This window comes from Stenella coeruleoalba (genome assembly GCF_951394435.1).
Source record: "Stenella coeruleoalba genome assembly, chromosome: 7".
Lineage (NCBI taxonomy): Eukaryota > Metazoa > Chordata > Mammalia > Artiodactyla > Delphinidae > Stenella > Stenella coeruleoalba.
This window is the reverse complement of record NC_137153.1, coordinates 57,970,499-57,986,652: the sequence shown is the minus strand read 5'-3', so window position 1 is coordinate 57,986,652 and position 16,154 is coordinate 57,970,499. Positions and strand designations below refer to the sequence as shown.

The following is a 16,154-nucleotide window of genomic DNA, read 5'->3' as shown; positions in this document are numbered from 1 at the left end:
AGAAGGAATCAACCTTGCCAACACCTTGATTTCAGACTTGTAGCCTCCAGAATTGTGAGGCAATGGATTTCTGTTGTTCAAGCCACCCAGTTTGCGGTATTTTGTTAGTGTAGCCTTAGCAAACCAATACACATGGAATCTCTGTTCGTGAAAAAGCCGGTTCTTTGTATTAATAGCAAAGATGTTTACAGTTTTTACAATTCACCAGACCCAGTTCCAAGCACTTTACTTATAATTCAGGTATTCCTCATCAGAATCCTCTGAGGCAGGGACTCCTAGTATCCTCATTTTGCTGTTGAGGAAACTGAGGTATGGGGGTTTCCATCAACCTGCTCAGGGTTACAGAGTCAATATGTGGCAGATCCAGGTTATGAACCCAGGCTGACTGGCTCCAGGGTCTGTCCTTTTGCTTTCCAGGCATGTGACATAGGACATTTAATGGTGTCCACTTGTTCGTGCAGAGAGCTCAAATCTGCTGGCTCGGTCTTTGCTCTCTAGAGTAACAGAACACCTTTATTTTCAACTCTGAATGATGCTGTTTCTGCTACATTTATGATATGGTTTCCTGAGGCTTTCCCCTTTGCCTTCTCCTCTGAATAAGCCCTACTTTGTCAACATCGTCATTAATTTACCAGTTATCCAGAACCTCAAATGCAGTCTGATCCAGTTGGAAAATGGTAGAGTTATCACTTGCCGTGATCTAAATATTATATTGATTTTTTAGAAGTTACATTACTCTAATGATCACATATTAAACTTGTGGTCAACTAACAGACCTAGTCAAAACTCATAGCTGTTAAACCAGTATCATCTTGTCTGGACCGTGGATTCTTTCAGCCAAAGTAATGAACTTTGCATTTGTCACTGATCATTTTTTTTCCCCAACATTTAGACTGTCAAAATTACCTGAATCTTGATTCTATAACTCATGGCCATTTATCACTGTATAGTGGATTTCTTCATTGGGGTATGTTACGGATAGCTAGTCTTCTGGGAAGTTCTGTCAGTTTTCTTCAATTCAAGATGACTTAGCCAAGCAGTTACTTTGGTCTTAATGATATGAAAATTTCAGGCAATTGTGTGTGTGTGTGTGTGTGTGTGTGTGTGTTTATGTTGGTATGTACTATATTTCTGTTTTTTAAAATTTAGTTTGCCCACAGTTATCTTTGATTTTTTTAAGTTCCTTAAGTGTTTCCTACCTTTTTTTCCCTAGCTTCAAAACAGAAATATTGAAGCACATTCAGATGAAAAGGACATGCCTTGTTCTAGGCTTGATCCATCCAAGATGAGCACTATTAAGTCTCTTTTTCTGTGACCTTCCTGTGGTAACACAGCAAGTCAGGAAATCCAGTCTACTCACCTTTGGGGAGTTCTTGAAAGATCCTCTTTTATGAGAAACAATTCTTTTCCAGCCTGGGAGAGAGAGAAGTGCTAAGCAAGTATTCTTAGCAGTTAACCAAGGACTCTGGAATTATCTTCACATTTTCAGCTTCGAACCCTGATCTAATAGAAATACTGATCCCCAAAGCCACCCCCATCTCCTTCTTCTCAATGGTGGGGTGACTTTTGTCTTCTTGAAGGCATTTGGGCTTTTCTGCTGCTACCTTGCTGTGCTTCTCCATTCTGCCGCTTGCTATCCTAAATCAGTAGCTGCTATTTCTATTCTTGCTGATATGGGGATGTCTTTGTTTCTACTGATTTTATGGCTCTTATAACAGGCTCTGATAAAGTTTCATCAGTCTATTTAAATATCTTTGCAGCCCTCTCTCTTAAGGAACCTGGAATCTATTTTCCTGAGGCTCCGTATAAGCATGTGGTTTTACAATTTGAAACACCCCTTCTTACTGCCAGAAGACCACTATTCCACATAAATTCCAGACACACCATCAGAGGCAAAATTCTCACCACTTCTGGTAAGCCCATTGGATTCTAAGATGGACATTGTCAGTTGTTTACTAGCATCCATTCTCCCTTTCTTCTTTCCGGACAAAACCCTGATTTTCTCCTTGGTGTTCGACCTCTGACCCAGTGCAGCCCAATAACTCAAGAGAGGTTCATTCAATCTCTCGTTTCAGGGATTGGTCTTGATTGGTCCAAGCCAGTCATTGCCACCCCATCTCCTTTGCTGGTCATTACCTCTGGAACCAGTGATTAGGACAGCTCATACTTGATGGTCCCCTGGCAACTACTGGTCCATTAGGTGGTCATGGGACTCAAGTTGGCCAAATAAGACTGAAGGGAAGGATTTTCATTCCACAATCAGGAGAGAGTTTTGGTCTCTTGCTCACTGAATATGAATAAAGAAAAAGGTAGCCCTAGATGCTGTTGAGAGCTAATTTGCAATCATGAAGGAAGACAGCTTGAAGACAAAGCCAACGAGTACAAAAGGGCCAAACTGAGGGCTTCCCTGGTGGCGCAGTGGTTGAGAGTCCGCCTGCCGATGCAGGGGACGCGGGTTTGTGCCCCGGTCCGGGAAGATCCCACATGCCGCGGAGTGGCTGGGCCCGTGAGCCATGGCCGCTGAGCCTGCGCGTCCAGAGCCTGTGCTCTGCAACGGGAGAGGCCACAACATTGAGAGGCCCGCATACCGCAAAAAAAAAAAAAAAAAAAAGGGGCCAAACTGAGAGAATTTCAGAGTATCAGAGTCTGGGCCATGATGTGCCCAGCCTTCCTGATATGTGAGGTAATACATTCCCTCATTGTTGATACCTGTTTTAGTCAAACACATTCAAATTGATGCAGCTTCTTAAGGAAATGGGGATCTTGTGTCCTTGCCAGGTATGGTAGAGGTCCTGAGGTGGGCTTGCATGGGCGGGGGAAACCCAGGTTTTTAATGATGAACTGTCAGCTTTGTTTGTATAGTGCAACTGAAATATTTGTTTCTTATTGATTGGCTTTTTTAACACAAGACAGAGATGCCACTGGGCCCTCAAATAAATTCTTCTTCACCAATCCAGTATTTTATCCCAATTACTCTGTTTATCTTAATTATAGAGTAGTAATGATCATGTCATATCTGGTCATGTCTTATAAATGATACCTAACTATAAGAGCCTTAAAAACCCTTAAAAATCTGATGTTGATTTTGTACAGCTGTCTAAATTATGTTGGAAAAGGGAGACGTTTAGTTCATGTATGACTAAAAAAAAAAATTCATTATGACCGTTCATTCCAAGATGGCTGCTCTTTGGAAAGGTACTTGGTATCTTCCTAACAAAAATGTAAATATTCTTCACAGTGTGTCATATCTCCGGTGGCTTGGAGAACTTGGAGAATGAAGGGTTTTATGCTATAAAATGATTATTTCCAGCATTTCTAATCAAATACCTTATAAGGAAGTGAATTATATATGGTCCAAACCAGTTTGAAGCAGAATAAATTCATTCACATCTTCATGCTAGGTGTGATGGGTTTTTAAGTTTTAGACATTCAGTCTCTTTTCTTTTGTGACAGCCTCACTTTAATGCCTCGAGTTTCCTGAATACCAAGCTCTCTTTGGCTGATGTAAACTTTCATCAGTGTTTCTGACCTGAAGGCGGGGTAATTTGCTTTTTTAGGGCAAAGGTGTACCTAGTTTCATTTCAAGTAACCGATGACTTCTAGTTTTTCTTTCAGTTGAACTTATATATCGGTGTGTGTATGTGTGTGTGTGTGTACTTGTGTGTGTGTGTGTGTTTATGTACACACATGCCTGAGCTTTTTATAAACCAGTAGCAAACAGCTTAAGAGATGTGGTCACATAGAATGGACTATGCATCCTTTTCTTGAGTGAGAGATAATAAATCATTCTTCTCAGGTGGAATCTTTTATTTATGCTTTGGGATTCCATTTTATCGAGAAAGCTTTGGTTTTCCTTTTTGGCTTTGTCTAAGCTCTACTTTAGTAAGTAATTCAAATCAAGCTGACATTTATTAGTGAGGACATGGTCCACTCCAGTCTCACACTCACAGTCCAGCTGTTGCCATAACAACTTTGCTATGGACTTTCCTATTTGTAAGTATGTCTGTGTAATGGCTATGCTGTGTGGTTGCAGATTTACTGTTTTGTAAGTCAGTGGAATAAAATCGCTATCCACTCCCATGCCATAGGAATCGGTTATCAAGGGTTTTTATTTTGTCATTAAAAGAGTGATAACTTAAAATTGAAGCAATTAGATTGTGTTATCATAATCAGGAATACAAGCTTTTAGTAGCTGAAGATATTACTGTTTTCTAAGACATTTCACACTTATCGTTTTATCCTCACAATAATCACGGGGGCTAGGAAGGTACATGCGTACATGCCATCATCACTGTTTTATAGTTGAAGAAAATCAAATCAAAGCAAAGTGATTTTTCCCGAGGCCACTCAGTTAAAAAGTGGCCAGTCGTGGGGTTCAAAATCAGAGCTGCTAAATTCCACTCTCTTTTGGCCAGAGGAAGAAACAAAGGTTGAAACAGTACTCTGAGATCATTCCAAATTATTGCCTGTGTTGTTCTTGACATTAATTTTTTGAGATATTTCAAGGGGATTTTAAGTAACTCCCTTTGTTGGAAAATGGAACTGTTTATTTGGGTACTCTGGCTGGCATGCCAGTTAAATCATTTCTGTGTTGTTACATACTTCTTAGGGCAAGGGTGGAGGTGGTTCTAGAAGGACATAACTTCACATTCCTTACTTTCTTAGAGACCCAGAAATTCAGATTCTCTGGGGATGGAACCTCTTTAGGTTTAGGTTTTGAAAGGATCTTTTGAGTTGTTAGCTCCCGCATGGAAGAGTTAGAAAGTTTCAGTGCTCTTTCTGCATCTTAAAGATACCATTTTGTCCTGATTGCCACATCTCTTGGAATTCTCTCTGTGCTTTCAAGAACTCATTCAGTGAATTTTTTGAGTGTCTGTATATGCTGGCAATGCTCAGCCCCTCCCTTTGGGGATCTCACCATGTTTTCTGGTTTACAGGGACTATGTTCAGAAGCAAGCAGTTGATTTTGCTGAGATTAGTGATAAACTAAAGAGACTGAAACACTGTTTTACTACTTGAGATACTGTGCTCAAGTAGTAGAATATTCCATTGAGTCAATGTTGGACACAGGTTGCTCCTTTTAAACCTGAGTCAATGTGTTCTAGAAGTTGTGCTATTAACATTTGAAATCTGTAAAGCCGGATGATTAAAATAAGGGCGGTTTCTTTAAAACGGGGAAGGAGTATCTTTGGGGCCTGGGCGCCATTTTTGTTTAGCGCTGAGGAGCATCAGAGGTGGTCCTGGATGCTGGAAATGAGCCCACTGAGCTGGAGGGCAGCCTGTCAGACAGTGCGAGGCAGGGGAAGGAAGGAAGTAGCTCATGTGCTTCCTTGTCCTCTACTCGATCTGCACTCCCTCCCAAAGTGATTTTGTCCCATCCCAACGGCTTGCTGCATTTTTCAGAGCTTGCTCAGGAAAATAGAAGCCACTCTAAGTATTATAAGCAGTCATGACTTCAGTTCAGAGAATTAGAGGCTTGCAAAACTGTTGGAAGGTCTGGGAGCTAAGGTCATCTCCTACTGCAGATCTCAGCTGCCTGCATCTCTGGAGCGGGTAGTGCTCAAAAGCTTGCCCGGAAGTCACGACGAATTTCAAGTCTCTAGGAAGCCGACACAGCTGGCCTACAGCTCCAGAGCAGGTGATTCTCTAGAGCTTGCCTGGAAACCCCCGTATCTGCTGACGTGTATGCCTGGAAATCTTGCCGGCGAACTCTGGCTTCCAAACTTTGTGCAAGGGCCTCTGAGAGGCAGAGTCTAACTCCCAACCGTACAGGGGAAGACTTCTGAGAAATGTGTTTCCAGGCTTCTCCCCTGTGATGCAGAGGAGAATGTAGCAGGAGGTGGTGTTGATGCTGAGTTAGCTGACGACCAAGGACATTGCCTGTATCCATTTTAAAGACCTTTTCTTCAGTCCTCACCACGTGCAAAACACTGTCACCACGTGAGAATGCGCGAGTCCAAGGCCTCATGACGATCACAAATATGAATGAGTTTAGTAGTCTTTATCCTCTTAAAAAATTGCTCTTTTAGCAAAAAAGTAGGGAAATAAAAAAGAAGTGAGCAGGAAACCAACGATAGCTTCACTTTGACCTACATTTCTGTCCCCAAAGCAAACAACTTCACTCGCCAGTGGAGGTAATTTAAAAAAAATTCATATGGGTCATTCCAGTTACTCCCTGAGTCTTTACCAAGTCTGAGTGAATTTCAGATATTGACTGAGAGTTGTCTATTCTATCCTAAGGAGAGAGACTCCTAAATCAGCAGTTCTCAAAATGTCTGATGCAATGAAGTACTTCTAGAGTCTTAATACAGTGAAGAAAAACACCTTTCCTTTTAAAAGTGAAAGGGGATGATCAGGGAAATAGAAATACTAATTCTTGTAAAGTAGGAAATCATCTTCTGGCTCTTCCCTCCAGCTGTTTCTTTTTCTTAATCCCCATTTCATCATGTACTTTTTCTCTAATCCCTCTTTCTCTCCTCACACCAATTGTGCCATTAACTCTTCCTTTTCTGTGTTTTTCCAAGGAGACTTGGCCGTAGCCAGTAATGGTCATCTCCCACCTCAGGAACACTGACTGTGTTAATATAAATCCTTTGTGGAGAGCACACGATAGCCGACCGCTCCGGCCAGTAGGTCTTGGAATGTGTTCTCCTGCCAAAGCCCCTCCTCCCTCCCACAGACATTTTCATCACTGGATTGCAAAGACAGATAATGCACACGAAGCAGGAAGAGCCATTTTTTTCCAGCCTACCTTCCTCCCACCAAAACTCACCCTGATACCCAATGGGAAAGAAATGAGATAATTAGGATTTTTGTTTTCCTTAGAAAATTTGCAAGACGAAGCCCAAGAGACAGAGCCTGCCAGATGTTGTGGAGAGCATGACCACTCGGTCCCTTTGGCCACACATGCTGAAGTCATGAAGTCAGGAAACCTGACTCAGGAGTCGCCATCCAGTGTGAGGGCTGACGAAGCACCACGTGGTCTGGGACAACTGGTAACCCCGCCCGTCCCTGGAGCCCAAGCCTGATCTGAGGGCTTTCTTGGGCAGGGGGTCAGTGGGACGGAGACTGGGGGCTTGGGACTACTTGAGGACGTTCTGGGAAACCCCAAAAGACTAGGATAAACTGGGGCCTTGGTGTCCCTGCAGTTGCAGGGGAAGTCCCATCCATGCCACTGATTGATGCCAAGCGCCTGGAGTCTACCCTGGGTCATAGTACAGGGTCTTGGGTGCATATGCCCACAGCGAACGAGATAGGATGTCCTATAGGTTTAAATGAGAGAAAGTGAGAAAGCACATACTTCCATGTCTTTCTATTACAGGTTTATGTTTATTAAAATTAAAAGGTGAGACAGTCCTACAAAAATGAACACAAACATAAGAGTGAACAAAGTCTTAAATACAGGCTCTACGCTCCACTTGCTCCTCCCTGAGCCCAGAGACAGTCAGTTCCCACTCCATCATATGCTGCTGTTCCTGGTCGAGGTGGCATATTTATACCAGGCTTTTATGGATTCAGAAGGCTTGAGTGCCAAGCTCCTTTTCTCCAGCCTTGACACAACCAGGCAAAGCAAACGGGATCCTCCTCTTTGACCCTGCTGATCAGCTCTGAGACCAGCCCCAGCTGCCTCTGACTCCCCGGGCACCAGAGCACCTTCTGGGCTCACTCGGAGAAACATTCCCCAGATATGGAGTCGTATAATCAATATGGCCCTGTGCTCTGGTTCTCAAATGAATTCGAAGAACGTTCACCAGGGAGACTTGTTACAAATGCCGATTCCAGGCTGTCAGCCCCAAAGGTCTAGGTGGGCTGCTGCAGACCAGGACCTCTTTCATAAGTTCCCAGGTGAGTCTGATGGAGTTGCTGAGCACTGCCGACCTGCCTGGGACCACTGCACTAGAAACTTCCTGCAGCGATGCCTCTGCGTGCCTCCTTTGTGCCCCTACCCTCCCCGCCCAGACAGGTGCAGACATTTGCTCTTTGCTGTACGTCAGAGCGTTTTACAACTAGCTTTCTGCAGAACAGTAAAAAACAAAAGAGTGCAACTTAAACATAGCCAAATGGCTTTTCACGGAGCAGTAAAGTGATTTTCTACCCGGCTCTGCTCTGAAGGGGATCTGAGAAGCTCTGTTCACTCTGGGTCTTTTTGCACGTTTACCCTGAGCCCACTTCAGATTCACCCCGCAACAGACCTGGACCGCTGGGTCCAGGGTCCATCACACTGGTTTATTTCAGGCCTGCGTCCCTAGGGGTGGGTGGGAGCTGGCTGAAGCCTCGGGCCAGCTGGGTAGCAGAGCCTCGTGCCCGCGCTGCCTGGTGGCCTTCTGAGCTCTGCAAGGTGGGTGGTCCAGGCGCTGGCAGAGCTCAAGGCTGCAGGAGTTCACAGCCCCCTCTGGGGGACATGACGAATGGCCGCGCTGACAAACCGTGGTCTGCTTTCCATCTCAGAGCCATGCACGGTTTCGCTTTCAAAGCAGGAAAACAAACCACGGGAACCAGACACAGCACATGCAGGCCACAAATGATACAGCCATTTTCTCCTCTCAAGCAACGGACCTGCAAAGGTGAAAGAAAAACAGCTCTGTTAGAATTCTTTGATGAATACAGAAAACTCCACTGGGGCTTGGCCTGAGAGTTCCCTTGTCTGCCCTTCTTCTGACCAGGTTGAGATTCAGTCGTCTCTGGTGGGCAGATCGACCTGATATTGGTCTTTTCTAGGGCCTTCCAGTCGTGCTCCAGCCCTACTGCTTCCCAGACCACTGTGGAGGGGCCACACAGCACACCAACCGGCTCCATGTCTATCGGATGCATCCGTGTAGTGCCGCTAAAATATCCTTTGAGGAAAAGCCTCTGCAGGTAAAGGACATTCAGAATATTCTAATCTGCTCTGATCTCACCTTCATTTTAATGGGTGGGTCCAGTGAAGAAAGGAGGAGAAAAGAACAGTTTCACAAGAAGTGCATTGATTTCTGTGACCCGCCTCTCTCTGATGTTGCCCCTCCCCCCCATTTCCCTCTTTCACCCTCTGTTCCTTCCTTTAGGGTTTGCGTGGTAATTTAAGGTTGAGTTATCAAGAGCCAGAAAGAACTAGTAAAGAATTATGTCTCTGTAGATTGTGAATGACAAGAAAAGCGTGTTAGCTAACCAGTATAATAAGTGGTTCCCCTGCCTCAGCCTCTCTTAGTTGACAAACAGGTCTCTGGGACGCCTTGGTCCTATCTGCCACACTAGTTCATGGACACCGAGCCTGTCCTCCTCTCTGTGTTCCTACGGCAACATAGGAAATATAATAGATAGCTTGGGGTGGCTGCCTGTTAATAATGGCTCACCCTGCCATGCCCACTCCCCACAAATGAGTGCCCCCCCAGCCACGTGTATAATAAGTGGCTTTGTTCCCCTAGCCATAGCTAACTGAGCCAGTCTGGCCAATGAATTCCTTCTCTTCATAGTGTAGTCGTTAAGAGCATGGATTCACGCTCATGCGAGAGGTCCCGTAAGAAGTAGGGCCATAAGTGTTGTAGGTAGACAGGACACTATGAGCAAAGCAGGGAGGATTAAATGAATAAAGAGTGCAGGGTAGGCCGGAGGGAGCACCAGGAAAGAAGGGTGGGGACCCTGTTGTATCAGGTTAAAGGATGTGGAATATTCTCTTAGGCAATTGGCAGACGTTAGGAGGTACCTTAAGCAAGTGAAATGATCAAATCTAAGTATTACCAAGTTAACTCTAGCGGCTCAGTGGAACATGGATCGGGAATGGAGAGGCGGTTAGGAGAATCTCTCTCTAATAGCCCTTTTGTTCAGTTATTTAGAAAAATCCTATAGGGAGTGCTCATTGGATGTCAAAAGAGAGTGGATAAGAGCTTCAACTGTGGAGGTCACTGTGAAAAAGAAGGAGAAAGGGCTTCATGACGCAGATCCAACAAGACTTGATGACTGATTTGCTGGGGTATGAGGGAGGGGCAGGACTCAAGGGTTACTGAGACCACAAAGGGACTGACAAGGGCCGCTATTCCGAAAGGGACATGCAGAAAGAGGAACTCTTTGGGGTAGGGGCAGGGGAGTGGGGAGCATGTATATGGAAATGAGTTTCCTCCTTAAGTAATGAGGCTATCCTGACATTAGAGACAGTCCACAGGTTTAGCATCAATCCACGCCATCTACAAAACTAATGTGAGGGGGCTTCCCTGGTGGTCCAATGGTTAAGGCTCTTTGCTTCCACCGTGGGGGGCACGGGTTCGATCCCTGGTTGGGGGACTGAGATCACACATACCATGTGGCCAAAAAACAAACAAACAAACAAAAACAAAAAACAACTAATGTGAAAGCAAAGAAGTATATTTTATGATGATATGAAATAATCAGAACATGCTAACAGAAAAGTCATGAAGGAAACCAGTTTTTGAAGAGTGTGACCCCAATACTGATTTGAAAGCCCTTTCAGGAGCAGTTGTGCCTCTTACAGATCCACAGCAAGGCCAGGACACAATCACCTTCAGTGAGGGTGGGCTTCTTTGGAGAACTGAGGTAAACATTTGGGCCCGTGGATGAACACTGCCCAAACTTCTTTTGGGAAAGGATGCTCAGGCAAATTAAGTAGAGCAGAAGATCCTATTTTCTGCCAGTTTTCTCCCCTTCTCCCAAGTTTCTGAACTTCACACTTGGCTTGCGCGCTCTCTCTCTCTCTCTCTCTCTCTCTCTCTCTCTCTCTATATATATATATATATCTCTCTCTCTCTCTCTCTCTCTCTCTGTCCCTCTCTCTCCCCCCTCTCCCCCCTTCCCCCTCCTCCCCCTCCCTCTCTTTCTCTCTCTCTCTCTCTTTATTTTTTTTTAACACGCACCACGTGTACCTGTGTGTTGAAATATGGACAACTCTGACTTACTAGGATATTTTTTCTGTATCACCTACTTCCCCACAGAAGTGTAAGGAAGATGGAGTTGGGGGGAATAGTAGAAAGAGCCAGGCTTTGGTGCCAGACGGGACTAATGTCGAATTCTACTCGATGTGGCCCTGGGCAAGACACTGAGCTTCTCTGGGCCTCAGTTTCTTTAAAACTTCATTGGCCTATTTCAGTGTTGGAGGTGATGTCTACAAAATATTGAGCGTTTAGTAAGCATTTTGATAACAGTGAGAATGAACTTGGGTCACTTTGTGACCCTTGGTACACTTTGTGACTACACTTTGTGACTTGGTTACTTTGTGACTTTGTATACTCTGAGATTTCCTTGTTGCATTGTTCATCGTAGTAAATAATCGTCCCAGCGTATGAGCCAACAGGTAAAAATTCTCTAGAAACAAAACTTTAGCAAATATCAATGTGGAATTTATTCATGTTTTATTTAATTACTTGGGGCATTTAATGAAAGCATGAATTATTAAGTGAGAACATTGATTGTTCCCTGTGTATGGCAAGAAGATCTCCTGTGTAGGCTTAAAATAGCTCCATAAAATGTGGAGCAGGCCGTAGTAAATTAAAGAAAGGAAGGGAAATGGCATGAGGATGGAAAACACGATTTAGCCTGTAAGTCTGCATAAAATGGCAGCCACACCCCAATTATCCCACAGCCCTCCCCTACCCAGGACTGTGGGCTCTCCGGAATGCTGGTGAGCACTGGATTCATGAGCCAGAGCAAGCCAAGCTCTCTTTGGTGTCTGTGTCCCTCCAGACCCTCTACCCTTCTTCACCCCGCTCTGGGCCCTGGAAGCCTTTCTCTCCAACTTCGTGTTGGGTTTGTCCAATGGGAAACCCTTGTAGGATATGGGAGGGAGGGAGGAGAGAAGGTTTGAGGTACTTATGCCCCTGATTCTCTCTACTGAGGTTCTTGTCTCTCTCCAATGGGTCTCTCTTCTCTGACACTCTCCTTCTAGGTTCTAGAAGTTACGTTCCAGGTTCCCTCCCGTGACCCCTTTGGGCCTAGAGGCGGTAACATCTCCCTTGTCTTTAGACGCGGGGTACTGTACCATCCCTCGTGTGGTACACTCTGCCCACACTGCAAATACGCCTTTAATTAAACCTTTTTAGAGTTCTTTGGATTTGAGTGTGCCATCTGTTTCCTGCTGGGCAGTTAGCAGTGATACCAGCCAAGTCTCACTGGTACTAAAGACTGAGAAAACTGGAGGAAAGGAGGCAAAAGGAGAAAATAGAAAATCAGAAAGGAGGGAGGGTATGGGGGTGATGGAGAGTATCACTGGAGGACAGAGGAGTAGAGAAGGTGAGAAATAAATTGTGGGTCATACCAACGGAGCAGAAAAGTGATGTGTGGGGCAAAGAGATGAAACACCAGCCTAGCAGTCTGGGACCACCTGTCACACTTGGACTCAGCAGCCCTTGAGAACCTCCCAGGTGTCAAGCCACACAAGGTGGTCCACCCAGGTGGGCTAGAGTGCATAGTGCAAGGGTAAATTGAGTTGTACTCAAGGCAGTAACCTCTGAGCGCTTCACTGTGTTAAGACACAGTCTAGGAGTTGATGGTTAAAATGTATATAATCTAGCATCTTGAGATGAACCTGCATTATATTCCATGTATTCCAAAAGGGAAAACGATATTTGTTGAGGGCCTACTCCTTGCCAGAACAGGTGTTTTTTAATCCTCATAGCAGCTGAAAGTAGAATAGCATTATCCCCATTTCATAGGTGAGGAAATACCTTCAGTGAAATTGAGTAACTGGCCTGAAGCTACACAGCTAGTGTGTTTCAGAGGTGGGAGCTGAACACAGATTTTCTGATTTAACTGAGCAACCACACTAACTCAAAAATGATGCGTCCTTATCCAGAGTGATCCATGAACACTTCCAGTAGTTGAGGCATGACTGTACACTTCTGTGCTCTGCTAGAGACTCATGGAAGTATATAAGTGGATTTCTCTTAAAGGCCCTGATCTATGTTATTAGTGAGAAGCCAGAAGTAGCACAATGTTGAGCCTCAAATGTAGCTGTTGAGACAGAGACAGAGACAGAGAGGCTTACATTTTGCCCTCCTTTGTACCCCGTGCCTTGTGCTCCAGACGGTCAGCCCTGGGTTGGTATCAGTGAGTTGCACACTAGGACGTATTCTCTGGGGCTGGCGGCTGGAATTGCCTACTGTGAGAAATGAGGAGAAAGAAAGTCTGAGCTTTAGAGGGAAATAGACATGAACATAATCACCCTGGGCTTTCTAAGCAAGCACTCTTCAGTGCAATCCAGCAGTTACTGAGAGCGCACAGAGAGCCCAGTCCAAATCGGAGCGTGCCTCTCTTTTAGCTGTGTGACTTTGGATTAGTTAATCAACATCTCTGAGCCATTTCTTTCCTAATTAATAAAATGGTGCTAATGTTATTATCATAACTTAGAGGGTCATTTTGAAGATTAAATTACATGTAAGTATAATACAGTGCTTGAAATGTGATGGATTAAAATAAATGATCACCATCGTCATCATCACCATCATCAAGGACTTCACAGCCTGGTTGGAAGGATATGCAACTAAGAGTTGCTGTTTAGAAAAAAAATGTGTTCATTCTGAATAGTGTTTTTCAAAAGGAGAACAAGAGAGCCAGCTTTGGTTCATACCCTTTCGTCTTGGGGCAAGCCACCTGGTTTCCCCGAACCTCAATTTTGGCATATGTAAAATGGGGCTAATAACGTGTCAGCTCCCCAGAATATTGAGTTAGTGATATACATAGATGAAATGGGACGTAGCACCTTAGAACAGGGGTCCCCAACACTGGGGCTGCGGACCAGTAGCCGTTGCGGCCCTGTTAGGAACGGGGCCGCACAGCAGGAGGTGAGTGGTGAGCGAGTGATGGAAACTTCATCTAGCGCTCCCCATCGCTCCCGTTATCGCCTGAACCGTCAACCCCTGCTTCCCCGCGGTCCACGAAAAAATTGTCTTCCACGAAACCAGTCCCTGGTGCCAGAAAGGTTGGGGACCGTTGCCACAGAACATGGAATTAAGGGAGTAAGAGCTCCTCACTTGTAACAGCACTTGTTGAGTTTTTGCCACCTTTGATTTCCATCTCAGTGGTGTGCGTTCCAGAACCAACATTTTAAAGGTCTCTTTCAGTTTCCAGAAGCAATTTCTTCTTTTTTTTTTTTTTTTTTTTTGCGGTAACAGGGCCTCTCACTGTTGTGGCCTCTCCCGTTGCGGAGCACAGGCTCCAGACGCGCAGGCTCAGCGGCCATGGCTCACGGGCCCAGCTGCTCCGCGGCATGTGGGATCTTCCTGAACTGGGGCATGAACCTGTGTCCCCTGCAAAGGCAGGCGGACTCTCAACCACTGCGCCACCAGGGAAGCCCCAGAAGCAATTTCTTGATTCATTTTCCTTTCTAATGTCCTCCCCTTAGAAGAAATAGACTTGGCATATGTTGGCCAGAGACGGTGTGTGAACTGGGATGGGGGATGATGGTGGTATAATGTGCTGTGCTCACATGTGCGCATGTTATGTTTCCAGGAAAACTGAGGCTGCTCTGCAGATTCCCAGCACCAAGTACTAGGGCAGGTGGCTCATTTTGTAGCTCTGACAGGGGATTGTCACTAAGGATATAATGAGAAGCCCTTATTTGGGAAAGCTTTCACTTGTGGAAGGTTTGTTTTGTTTTCTAATAATTTCTCTTAAAACAGAAAAACACTAATCAATATCAAATCTAGTTGATTCCGCAACTGTTTAGTGAGTGACTGTTATGTAAGACCCTGGGTTTGGAAGCCCCACCTCTTTAAGACTTATTTAAACATTAATTTCTGCTAGAGTTAATAAAGCAAAGCACGACCAGCCTTTTGGCCACCCAAACGCCTCTGAGGAGCACCTGCATGTGCCAGTGGGACTGCACCCTGTTCTCCTAAGTTTATTCTCCTGTTTCCTTTTCAGAGAAAAGAGGAAAAGAGGCACAGGAATCCCCAGGCAAGAAGTATAGATAGCAAAAGCCATTGCATGGAGCTCTGCAGAGGCTGACAAGCAGGTGGGTAATGATGTAAGGGTGAAGAAGTGGTGGGTGAACAAGAGGAAGGGCGAAGTGAGTGTGACTGCACTTGAAGCTGAGTCAGCTCTTTCTGATTTCCTGTTGCAGACTAATTTCTAAACATTTCTGACATTGTCCTTATCATAAGAAAAATACCTTAGGTTTCCCTAGTGACTTCTTCTGCAACAGACTTCTGAGAAGTAGGTAGTGGAGGGAACGTTTATATGAGGTGCATGAAGAGGTTAATTAAAGAGAGCATCTAAACCCTAATGATTATGCCCCAGATACCCATATTCCTGGGCTTCTGACAGGAGTCTCCAGCCTGCACTGGCTTGGCAAAGGGGATAGCATCGACAAGAAAGACAGATTGCACAACCAACATATTTTATAAGTGTGATGATGAAGGAAAAGACTCAAACAGATACTCTTCTGCCGGCAGTTAGGAAACTCAGAGCAGACATGAGACAAGTTAGTGTGTGCTGGCCAAATAGGAAGATGGAAAGAGAGAATGATTATAAAAACACCTACCCACCATTTCAGTGGCCATGACATGGCTATGGAAAAGGCAGCTTACAACAAACCAGAGACTTTAAGAAACCAGCACTGTAGGGAGATGGCTTTCAGGTCAGAAAAATTCTCACTAATCCCTGCTTTGCAAAACATCAACGAGTACATGTAATACGTACAAAACCTGAGCTTTCAGCAAATCAGAAAACAATGGAGGCATTGTCTGAACTCGCCCAATAGTCCTTTGCGTCCACCACGCAGAACACTCCGGTCTGTGTGCAGCCAAAACTCAGCCCAATCTTATCGAACTAAATTGATTTATGAGAGGAAAAACCTAAAAAGGGAAGCAGTGAAATAATGATATTAATTCTAATAATGCATCGACTAGTGCTCATATAAATCACTCTCCCCACTCAGATTGATTTCATGAGTAAGAACTCCATGCATAAACTCATCTCCAGCCTCCCAGGCAGCCACCCAGGGCCTGCTCCTGCAGATAGAGCTCAGGAAAAAGGGTGGGGGGTCTGCTGGAAGTTCATAGAAGTTTTGCCTGAGAAAAGCCTGTGGGATCAGCCCCAGAGGTACCGATGTAATTGGCCACACACACAAATGTTGCCGCATCCGAACATTTTTGGCAACTCATGAAAGCCTCGTTCCTAGAGGCCACTTGAGTGTCCAAATAAAAGGGGATTTTTGTTAGTGAAAACTGGAA

At 44.9% G+C, this 16,154-nt stretch overlaps 1 long non-coding RNA gene across 1 annotated transcript in view; it reads left to right on the top strand.

Annotated features, from left to right (window-relative positions):
* Nucleotides 1-16,154, top strand: part of LOC307189332 — a 119,400-nt gene that overhangs the window by 44,366 nt on the left and 58,880 nt on the right. The window contains exons 3-5 of the long non-coding RNA XR_013829150.1: nucleotides 6,826-7,845; nucleotides 8,719-8,856; nucleotides 14,845-14,935. This is a non-coding gene — a long non-coding RNA (uncharacterized lncRNA). The remainder of the gene's footprint in view (nucleotides 1-6,825; nucleotides 7,846-8,718; nucleotides 8,857-14,844; nucleotides 14,936-16,154) is intronic.